This window comes from Scyliorhinus torazame, chromosome 1, assembly GCF_047496885.1.
Source record: "Scyliorhinus torazame isolate Kashiwa2021f chromosome 1, sScyTor2.1, whole genome shotgun sequence".
Lineage (NCBI taxonomy): Eukaryota > Metazoa > Chordata > Chondrichthyes > Carcharhiniformes > Scyliorhinidae > Scyliorhinus > Scyliorhinus torazame.
Window position 1 is genome coordinate 227,641,302 of NC_092707.1, and position 12,901 is coordinate 227,654,202.

A 12,901-nucleotide genomic window follows, 5' to 3' on the forward strand; every position below is an offset into this window, starting at 1 on the left:
ATAACCCTCACTGATCTCATTGTGCCCTCACTCTCAGTGTTACACCGACAACTCTGTAATACTCACTGATCTCACTGTGCCCTCCCTCTCAGTGTTACAGCCGCAACTTTATAATCCTCACTGTGCCCTCACTCTCAGTGTTGTACCCAGAACTCTATAACCCACACTGCTGTCACTGTGCTCTCACTCTCAGTGTTACAGCCACAACTCTATAATCCTCACTGATCTCACTGTGCCCTCACTCTCAGTATTACACCCACAACTCTATAACCCTCACTGATCTCATGTGCCCTCCCTCTCAGTGTTACAGCCACAACTCTATAATCCACTCTGATCTCACTGTGCCCTCATTCTCAGTGTTACAGCCACAGCTCTATAATCCTCACTGATCTCACTGTGCTCTCACTCTCAGTGTTACAGCCACAACTCTATAATCCACACTGATCTCACTGTGCTCTCACTCTCAGTGTTACAGCCACAACTCTATAATCCTCACTGATCTCGCTGTGCCCTCACTCTCAGTGTTACACCCACATCTCTATAATCCTCACTGATCTCACTGTGCTCTCCCTCTCAGTGTTACAGCCACAACACTATAATCCTCACTGATCTCACTGTGCCCTCACTCTCAGTGTTACACTCACAACTCTCATCCTCACTGATCTCACTGTGCCCTCACTTTCAGTGTTACAGCCACAACTCTATAATCCTCACTGATCTCACTGTGCTCTCACTCTCAGCGTTACGCCCACAACTCTATCATCCTCACAGATCTCACTGTGCACTCACGCTCAGTGTTACAGCCACAACACTATAATCCTCACTGATCTCACTGTGCCCTCACTCTCAGTGTTACACTCACAACTCTCATCCTCACTGATCTCACTGTGCCCTCACTCTCAGTGTTAGACCCACAATGCTATAATCCTCACTGATCTCACTGTGCTCTCACTCTCAGTGTAACAGCCGCAACTCTATCATCCTCACAGATCTCACTGTGCCCTCACGCTCAGTGTTACACCCACAACTCTATAATCCTCACTGTTCTCACTGTGCCCTCACTCTCAGTGTTACAGCCACGACTATATAATCCTCACTGTGCCCTCACTCTCAGTGTTATACCCAGAACTCTACAATCCACACTGCTCTCACTGTGCTCTCACTCTTAGCGTTACAACCACAACTCCATACTCCTCACTGATCTCACTGTGCCCTCACTCTCAGTGTTACACCGAGAACTCTGTAATCCTCACTGATCTCACTCTGCTCTCACTCTCAGTGGTACACCCAGAACTCTATAATCCTCACTGATCTCACTGTGCCCTCACTCTCAGTGTTACACTCGCAACTCTCATCCTCACTGATCTCACTGTGCCCTCACTTTCAGTGTTACAGCCACAACTCTATAATCCTCACTGATCTCACTGTGCTCTAACTCTCAGCGTTACGCCCACAACTCTACCATCCTCACAGATCTCACTGTGCCCTCACTCTCAGTGTTATACTCACAACTCATCCTCACTGATCTCACTGTGCCCTCACTCTCAGTGTTAGACCCACAATGCTATTATCCTCACTGATCTCACTGTGCCCTCACTGTCAGTGTTACACCTACAACTCTATGAACCTCACTGATCTCACTGTGCCCTCACTCTCAGTGTTACACTCACAACTCTCATCCTCAGTGATCTCACTGTGCCCTCACTTTCAGTGTTACAGCCACAACTCTATAATCCTCACTGATCTCACTGTGCTCTCACTCTCAGCGTTACGCCCACAACTCTATCATCCTCACAGATCTCACTGTGCCCTCACGCTCAGTGTTACAGCCACAACACTATAATCCTCACTGATCTCACTGTGCCCTCACTCTCAGTGTTACACTCACAACTCTCATCCTCACTGATCTCACTGTGCCCTCACTCTCAGTGTTAGACTCACAATGCTAAAATCCTCACTGATCTCACTGTGCTCTCAGTCTCAGTGTAACAGCCACAACTCTATGATCCTCACAGATCTCACTGTGCCCCAACTCTCAGTGTTACACCCACAACTCTATAACCCTCACTGATCTCACTGTGCCCTCACGCTCAGTGTTACACCCACAACTCTATAATCCTCACTGTTCTCACTGTGCCCTCACTCTCAGTGTTACAGCCACGACTATATAATCCTCACTGTGCCCTCACTCTCAGTGTTATACCCAGAACTCTACAATCCACACTGCTCTCACTGTGCTCTCACTCTTAGCGTTTCAACCACAACTCTATACTCCTCACTTATCTCACTGTGCCCTCACTCTCAGTGTTACTCCGACAACTCTGTAATCCTCACTGATCTCACTGTGCTCTCACTCTCAGTGTTACAGCCAGAACTCTATAATCCTCACTGATCTCACTGTGCCCTCACTCTCAGTGTTACACTTGCAACTCTATGATCCTCACTGATCTCACTGTGCCCTCACTCTCAGTGTTACAGCCACAGCTCTATAATCCTCACTGATCTCACTGTGCCCTCACTCTCAGTGCTACACCCACAACTCTATAATCCTCACTGGTCGCACTGTGCCCTCACTCTCAGTGTTACACCGACAACTCTGTAATCCTCACTGACCTCACTGTGCCCTCACTCTCAGTGTTACACCTACAACTCTGTAATCCTCACTGATCTCACTGTGCCCTCCCTCTCAGTGTTACAGCCACAACTATATCATCCTCACTGTGCCCTCACTCTCAATGTTAAACCCAGAACTCTATAATCCACACTGCTCTCACTGTGCTCTCACTCTCAGTGTTACAACCACAACTCGATAATCCTCACTTATCTCACTGTGCCCTCACTCTCAGTCTTACAGCCACAACTCTATTATCCACACTGGTCTCACTGTGCCCTCACTCTCAGTGTTACAGCCACGACTATATAATCCTCACTGTGCCCTCACTCTCAGTGTTATACCCAGAACTCTACAATCCACACTGCTGTCACTGTGCTCTCACTCTTAGCGTTACAACCACAACTCTATACTCCTCACTTATCTCACTGTGCCCTCACTCTCAGTGTTACACCGACAACTCTGTAATCCTCACTGATCTCACTGTGCTCTCACTCTCAGTGTTACACCCAGAACTCTATAATCCTCACTGATCTCACTGTGCCCTCACTCTCAGTGTTACACCTACAACTCTATGATCCTCACTGATCTCACTGTGCCCTCACTCTCAGTGTTACACTCACAACTCTCATCCTCACTGATCTCACTGTGCCCTCACTTTCAGTGTTACAGCCACAACTCTATAATCCTCACTGATCTCACTGTGCTCTCACTCTCAGCGTTACGCCCACAACTCTATCATCCTCACAGATCTCACTGTGCCCTCACGCTCAGTGTTACAGCCACAACTCTATAATCCTCACTGTTCTCACTGTGCCCTCACTCTCAGTGTTAGACTCACAATGCTAGAATCCTCACTGATCTCACTGTGCTCTCAGTCTCAGTGTAACAGCCACAACTCTATCATCCTCACAGATCTCACTGTGCCCTCACTCTCAGTGTTACACCCACAACTCTATAATCCTCACTGTTCTCACTGTGCCCTCACTCTCAGTCTTACAGCCACAACTCTGTAATCCACACTGCTCTCACTGTGCCCTCGCTCTCAGTGTTACAGCCACGACTATATAATCCTCACTGCCCTCACTCTCAGTGTTATACCCAGAACTCTACAATCCACACTGCTCTCACTCTTAGCGTTACAACCACAACTCTATACTGCTCACTTATCTCACTGTGCCCTCACTCTCAGTGTTACTCCGACAACTCTGTAATCCTCACTGATCTCACTGTGCTCTCACTCTCAGTGTTACAGCCAGAACTCTCTAATCCTCACTGATCTCACTGTGCCCTCACTCTCAGTGTTACACCTACAACTCTATGATCCTCACTGATCTCACTGTGCCCTCACTCTCAGTGTTACAGCCACAGCTCTATAATCCTCACTGATCTCACTGTGCCCTCACTCTCAGTGCTACACCCACAACTCTATAATCCTCACTGATCGCACTGTGCCCTCACTCTCAGTGTTACACCCACAACTCTATAACCCTCACTGATCTCATTGTGCCCTCACTCTCAGTGTTACACCGACAACTCTGTAATACTCACTGATCTCACTGTGCCCTCCCTCTCAGTGTTACAGCCGCAACTTTATAATCCTCACTGTGCCCTCACTCTCAGTGTTATACCCAGAACTCTATAACCCACACTGCTGTCACTGTGCTCTCACTCTCAGTGTTACAGCCACAACTCTATAATCCTCACTGATCTCACTGTGCCCTCACTCTCAGTGCTACACCCACAACACTATAACCCTCACTGATCGCACTGTGCCCTCCCTCTCAGTGTTACAGCCACAACTCTATAATCCTCACTGATCTCACTGTGCTCTCACTCTCAAGTATTACAGCCACAACTCTATAAACCTCACTGATATCACTGTGCTCTCACTCTCAGTGTTACACCCACAACTCTATAACCCTCACTGATCCCACTGTGCCATCACTCTCAGTGTTACACCCACAACTCTATAATCCTCACTTATCTCACTGTGCCCTCACTCTCAGTGTTACACCCAGAACTCTATAATCCTCACTGATCTCACTGTGCCCTCACTCTCAGTGTTACACCCAGAACTCTATAATCCTCACTGATCTCACTGTGCTCTCACTCTCAGTGTTACTCCGACAACTCTGTAATCCTCACTGATGTCACTGTGCTCTCACTCTCAGTGTTACAGCCAGAACTCTATAATCCTCACTGATCTCACTGTGCCCTCACTCTCAGTGTTACAGCCACAGCTCTATAATCCTCACTGATCTCACTGTGCCCTCACTCTCAGTGCTACACCCACAACTCTATAATCCTCACTGATCGCACTGTGCCCTCACTCTCAGTGTTACACCCACAACTCTATAACCCTCACTGATCTCATTGTGCCCTCACTCTCAGTGTTACACCAATAACTCAGTAATTCTCACTGACCTCACTGTGCCCTCACTCTCAGTGTTACACCTACAACTCTGTAATACTCACTGATCTCACTGTGCCCTCCCTCTCAGTGTTACAGCCGCAACTTTATAATCCTCACTGTCCCCTCACTCTCAGTGTTATACCCAGAACTCTATAACCCACACTGCTGTCACTGTGCTCTCACTCTCAGTGTTACAGCCAAAATTCTATAATCCTCACTGATCTCACTGTGCCCTCACTCTCAGTGCTACACCCACAACTCTATAACCCTCACTGATCGCACTGTGCCCTCACTTTCAGTGTTACAGCCACAACTCTATAATCCTCACTGATCTCACTGTGCTCTCACTCTCAGTGTTACAGCCGCAACTATATAATCCTCACTGTGCCCTCACTCTCAGTGTTATACCCAGAACTCTACAATCCACACTGCTCTCACTGTGCTCTCACTCTTAGCGTTACAACCACAACTCCATACTCCTCACTGATCTCACTGTGCCCTCACTCTCAGTGTTACACCGAGAACTCTGTAATCCTCACTGATCTCACTCTGCTCTCACTCTCAGTGTTACACCCAGAACTCTATAATCCTCACTGATCTCACTGTGCCCTCACTCTCAGTGTTACACTCGCAACTCTCATCCTCACTGATCTCACTGTGCCCTCACTTTCAGTGTTACAGCCACAACTCTATAATCCTCACTGATCTCACTGTGCTCTAACTCTCAGCGTTACGCCCACAACTCTACCATCCTCACAGATCTCACTGTGCCCTCACTCTCAGTGTTATACTCACAACTCATCCTCACTGATCTCACTGTGCCCTCACTCTCAGTGTTAGACCCACAATGCTATTATCCTCACTGATCTCACTGTGCCCTCACTGTCAGTGTTACACCTACAACTCTATGAACCTCACTGATCTCACTGTGCCCTCACTCTCAGTGTTACACTCACAACTCTCATCCTCAGTGATCTCACTGTGCCCTCACTTTCAGTGTTACAGCCACAACTCTATAATCCTCACTGATCTCACTGTGCTCTCACTCTCAGCGTTACGCCCACAACTCTATCATCCTCACAGATCTCACTGTGCCCTCACGCTCAGTGTTACAGCCACAACACTATAATCCTCACTGATCTCACTGTGCCCTCACTCTCAGTGTTACACTCACAACTCTCATCCTCACTGATCTCACTGTGCCCTCACTCTCAGTGTTAGACTCACAATGCTAAAATCCTCACTGATCTCACTGTGCTCTCAGTCTCAGTGTAACAGCCACAACTCTATGATCCTCACAGATCTCACTGTGCCCTAACTCTCAGTGTTACACCCACAACTCTATAACCCTCACTGATCTCACTGTGCCCTCACGCTCAGTGTTACACCCACAACTCTATAATCCTCACTGTTCTCACTGTGCCCTCACTCTCAGTGTTACAGCCACGACTATATAATCCTCACTGTGCCCTCACTCTCAGTGTTATACCCAGAACTCTACAATCCATACTGCTCTCACTGTGCTCTCACTCTTAGCGTTACAACCACAACTCTATACTCCTCACTTATCTCACTGTGCCCTCACTCTCAGTGTTACTCCGACAACTCTGTAATCCTCACTGATCTCACTGTGCTCTCACTCTCAGTGTTACAGCCAGAACTCTATAATCCTCACTGATCTCACTGTGCCCTCACTCTCAGTGTTACACCTGCAACTCTATGATCCTCACTGATCTCACTGTGCCCTCACTCTCAGTGTTACAGCCACAGCTCTATAATCCTCACTGATCTCACTGTGCCCTCACTCTCAGTGCTACACCCACAACTCTATAATCCTCACTGGTCGCACTGTGCCCTCACTCTCAGTGTTACACCGACAACTCTGTAATCCTCACTGACCTCACTGTGCCCTCACTCTCAGTGTTACACCTACAACTCTGTAATCCTCACTGATCTCACTGTGCCCTCCCTCTCAGTGTTACAGCCACAACTATATCATCCTCACTGTGCCCTCACTCTCAATGTTAAACCCAGAACTCTATAATCCACACTGCTCTCACTGTGCTCTCACTCTCAGTGTTACAACCACAACTCGATAATCCTCACTTATCTCACTGTGCCCTCACTCTCAGTCTTACAGCCACAACTCTATTATCCACACTGGTCTCACTGTGCCCTCACTCTCAGTGTTACAGCCACGACTATATAATCCTCACTGTGCCCTCACTCTCAGTGTTATACCCAGAACTCTACAATCCACACTGCTGTCACTGTGCTCTCACTCTTAGCGTTACAACCACAACTCTATACTCCTCACTTATCTCACTGTGCCCTCACTCTCAGTGTTACACCGACAACTCTGTAATCCTCACTGATCTCACTGTGCTCTCACTCTCAGTGTTACACCCAGAACTCTATAATCCTCACTGATCTCACTGTGCCCTCACTCTCAGTGTTACACCTACAACTCTATGATCCTCACTGATCTCACTGTGCCCTCACTCTCAGTGTTACACTCACAACTCTCATCCTCACTGATCTCACTGTGCCCTCACTTTCAGTGTTACAGCCACAACTCTATAATCCTCACTGATCTCACTGTGCTCTCACTCTCAGCGTTACGCCCACAACTCTATCATCCTCACAGATCTCACTGTGCCCTCACGCTCAGTGTTACAGCCACAACTCTATAATCCTCACTGTTCTCACTGTGCCCTCACTCTCAGTGTTAGACTCACAATGCTAGAATCCTCACTGATCTCACTGTGCTCTCAGTCTCAGTGTAACAGCCACAACTCTATCATCCTCACAGATCTCACTGTGCCCTCACTCTCAGTGTTACACCCACAACTCTATAATCCTCACTGTTCTCACTGTGCCCTCACTCTCAGTCTTACAGCCACAACTCTGTAATCCACACTGCTCTCACTGTGCCCTCGCTCTCAGTGTTACAGCCACGACTATATAATCCTCACTGCCCTCACTCTCAGTGTTATACCCAGAACTCTACAATCCACACTGCTCTCACTCTTAGCGTTACAACCACAACTCTATACTGCTCACTTATCTCACTGTGCCCTCACTCTCAGTGTTACTCCGACAACTCTGTAATCCTCACTGATCTCACTGTGCTCTCACTCTCAGTGTTACAGCCAGAACTCTCTAATCCTCACTGATCTCACTGTGCCCTCACTCTCAGTGTTACACCTACAACTCTATGATCCTCACTGATCTCACTGTGCCCTCACTCTCAGTGTTACAGCCACAGCTCTATAATCCTCACTGATCTCACTGTGCCCTCACTCTCAGTGCTACACCCACAACTCTATAATCCTCACTGATCGCACTGTGCCCTCACTCTCAGTGTTACACCCACAACTCTATAACCCTCACTGATCTCATTGTGCCCTCACTCTCAGTGTTACACCGACAACTCTGTAATACTCACTGATCTCACTGTGCCCTCCCTCTCAGTGTTACAGCCGCAACTTTATAATCCTCACTGTGCCCTCACTCTCAGTGTTATACCCAGAACTCTATAACCCACACTGCTGTCACTGTGCTCTCACTCTCAGTGTTACAGCCACAACTCTATAATCCTCACTGATCTCACTGTGCCCTCACTCTCAGTGCTACACCCACAACACTATAACCCTCACTGATCGCACTGTGCCCTCCCTCTCAGTGTTACAGCCACAACTCTATAATCCTCACTGATCTCACTGTGCTCTCACTCTCAAGTATTACAGCCACAACTCTATAAACCTCACTGATATCACTGTGCTCTCACTCTCAGTGTTACACCCACAACTCTATAACCCTCACTGATCCCACTGTGCCATCACTCTCAGTGTTACACCCACAACTCTATAATCCTCACTTATCTCACTGTGCCCTCACTCTCAGTGTTACACCCAGAACTCTATAATCCTCACTGATCTCACTGTGCCCTCACTCTCAGTGTTACACCCAGAACTCTATAATCCTCACTGATCTCACTGTGCTCTCACTCTCAGTGTTACTCCGACAACTCTGTAATCCTCACTGATCTCACTGTGCTCTCACTCTCAGTGTTACAGCCAGAACTCTATAATCCTCACTGATCTCATTGTGCCCTCACTCTCAGTGTTACAGCCACAGCTCTATAATCCTCACTGATCTCACTGTGCCCTCACTCTCAGTGCTACACCCACAACTCTATAATCCTCACTGATCGCACTGTGCCCTCACTCTCAGTGTTACACCCACAACTCTATAACCCTCACTGATCTCATTGTGCCCTCACTCTCAGTGTTACACCAATAACTCAGTAATTCTCACTGACCTCACTGTGCCCTCACTCTCAGTGTTACACCTACAACTCTGTAATACTCACTGATCTCACTGTGCCCTCCCTCTCAGTGTTACAGCCGCAACTTTATAATCCTCACTGTCCCCTCACTCTCAGTGTTATACCCAGAACTCTATAACCCACACTGCTGTCACTGTGCTCTCACTCTCAGTGTTACAGCCAAAATTCTATAATCCTCACTGATCTCACTGTGCCCTCACTCTCAGTGCTACACCCACAACTCTATAACCCTCACTGATCGCACTGTGCCCTCACTTTCAGTGTTACAGCCACAACTCTATAATCCTCACTGATCTCACTGTGCTCTCACTCTCAGTGTTACAGCCGCAACTATATAATCCTCACTGTGCCCTCACTCTCAATGTTAAACCCAGAACTCTATAATCCACACTGCTCTCACTGTGCTCTCACTCTCAGTGTTACAACCACAACTCGATAATCCTCACTTATCTCACTGTGCCCTCACTCTCAGTGTTACACCCAGAACTCTATAATCCTCACTGATCTCACTGTGCCCTCACTCTCAGTGTTACACCTACAACTCTATGATCCTCACTGATCTCACTGTGCCCTCACTCTCAGTGTTACAGCCACAGCTCTATAATCCTCACTGTGCCCTCACTCTCAGTGTTACACCCACAACTATATAATCCTCACTGATCTCACTGTGCCCTCACTCTCAGTGTTAGACCCACAACGCTATAATCCTCACTGATCTCACTGTGCTCTCACTCTCAGTGTAACAGCCACAACTCTATAACCCTCACAGCTCTCACTGTGCCCTCACTCTCAGTGTTACACCCACAACTCTATAATCCTCACTGTTCTCACTGTGCCCTCACTCTCAGTCTTACAGCCACAACTCTATAATCCACACTGGTCTCACTGTGCTCTCACTCTCAGTGTAACAGCCACAACTCTATAACCCTCACAGCTCTCACTGTGCCCTCACTCTCAGTGTTATACCCAGAACTCTACAATCCACACTGCTCTCACTGTGCTCTCATTCTTAGCGTTACAACCACAACTCTATACTCCTCACTTATCTCACTGTGCCCTCACTCTCTGTGTTACACCCAGAACTCTATAATCATCACTGATCTCACTGTGCCCTCACTCTCAGTGTTACACCCACAACTCTATAATCCTCAATTATCTCACTGTGCCCTCACTCTCAGTGTTACACCCAGAACTCTATAATCCTCACTGATCTCACTGTGCCCTCACTCTCAGTGTTACACCTACAACTCTATGATCCTCACTGATCTCACTGTGCTCTCACTCTTAGCGTTACAACCACAACTCTATACTCCTCACTTATCTCACTGTGCCCTCACTCTCAGTGTTACACCGACAACTCTGTAATCCTCACTGATCTCACTGTGCTCTCACTCTCAGTGTTACACCCAGAACTCTATAATCCTCACTGATCGCACTGTGCCCTCACTCTCAGTGTTACAGCCACAACTCTATAATCCTCACTGATCTCACTGTGCTCTCACTCTCAGTGTTACAGCCACAACTCTATAATTCTCACTTATCTCACTGTGCCCTCACTCTCAGTGTTACACCCAGAACTCTATAATCCTCACTGATCTCACTGTGCCCTCACTCTCAGTGTTACACCTACAACTCTATGATCCTCACTGATCTCACTGTGCTCTCACTCTTAGCGTTACAACCACAACTCTATACTCCTCACTTATCTCACTGTGCCCTCACTCTCAGTGTTACACCGACAACTCTGTAATCCTCACTGATCTCACTGTGCTCTCACTCTCAGTGTTACACCCAGAACTCTATAATCCTCACTGATCTCACTGTGCTCTCACTCTTAGCGTTACAACCACAACTCTATACTCCTCACTTATCTCACTGTGCCCTCACTCTCAGTGTTACACCGACAACTCTGTAATCCTCACTGATCTCACTGTGCTCTCACTCTCAGTGTTACACCCAGAACTCTATAATCCTCACTGATCGCACTGTGCCCTCACTCTCAGTGTTACAGCCGCAACTATATAATCCTCACTGTGCCCTCACTCTCAGTGTTACACCCACTACTCTATAATCCTCACTTATCTCACTGTGCCCTCACTCTCTGTGTTACACCCACAACTATATAATCCTCACTTATCTCACTGTGCCCTCACTCTCAGTGTTACACTCACAACTCTCATCCTCACTGATCTCACTGTGCCCTCACTTTCAGTGTTACAGCCACAACTCTATAATCCTCACTGATCTCACTGTGCTCTCACTCTCAGTGTTACGCCCACAACTCTATAATCCTCACAGATCTCACTGTGCCCTCACTCTCAGTGTTAGACCCACAACGCTATAATCCTCACTGATCTCACTGTGCTCTCACTCTGAGTGTAACAGCCACAACTCTATAATCCTCACTGATCTCACTGTGCCCTCACTCTCAGTGTTAGACCCACAACGCTATAATCCTCACTGATCTCACTGTGCTCTCACTCTCAGTGTAACAGCCACAACTCTATAACCCTCACAGCTCTCACTGTGCCCTCACTCTCAGTGTTACACCCACAACTCTATAATCCTCACTGTTCTCACTGTGCCCTCACTCTCAGTCTTACAGCCACAACTCTATAATCCACACTGGTCTCACTGTGCCCTCACTCTCAGTGTTACAGCCACGACTATATAATCCTCACTGTGCCCTCACTCTCAGTGTTATACCCAGAACTCTACAATCCACACTGCTCTCACTGTGCTCTCACTCTTAGCGTTACAACCACAACTCTATACACCTCACTTATCTCACTGTGCCCTCACTCTCAGTGTTACACCCAGAACTCTGTAATCATCACTGATCTCACTGTGCCCTCACTCTCAGTGTTACACCCACAACTCTATAATCCTCACTTATCTCACTGTGCCCTCACTCTCAGTGTTACACCCAGAACTCTATAATCCTCACTGATCTCACTGTGCCCTCACTCTCAGTGTTACACCTACAACTCTACGATCCTCACTGATCTCACTGTGCTCTCACTCTTAGCGTTACAACCACAACTCTATACTCCTCACTTATCTCACTGTGCCCTCACTCTCAGTGTTACACCGACAAGTCTGTAATCCTCACTGATGTCACTGTGCTCTCACTCTCAGTGTTACACCCAGAACTCTATAATCCTCACTGATCGCACTGTGCCCTCACTCTCAGTGTTACAGCCACAACTCTATAATCCTCACTGATCTCACTGTGCTCTCACTCTCAGTGTTACAGCCACAACTCTATAATTCTCACTGATATCACTGTGCTCTCACTCTCAGTGTTACACCCACAACTCTGTAATTCTCACTGATCTCACTGTGCCCTCACTCTCAGTGTTACAGCCGCAACTATATAATCCTCACTGTGCCCTCACTCTCAGTGTTACACCCACTACTCTATAATCCTCACTTATCTCACTGTGCCCTCACTCTCTGTGTTACACCCACAACTATATAATCCTCACTGATCTCACTGTGCCCTCACTCTCAGTGTTACACT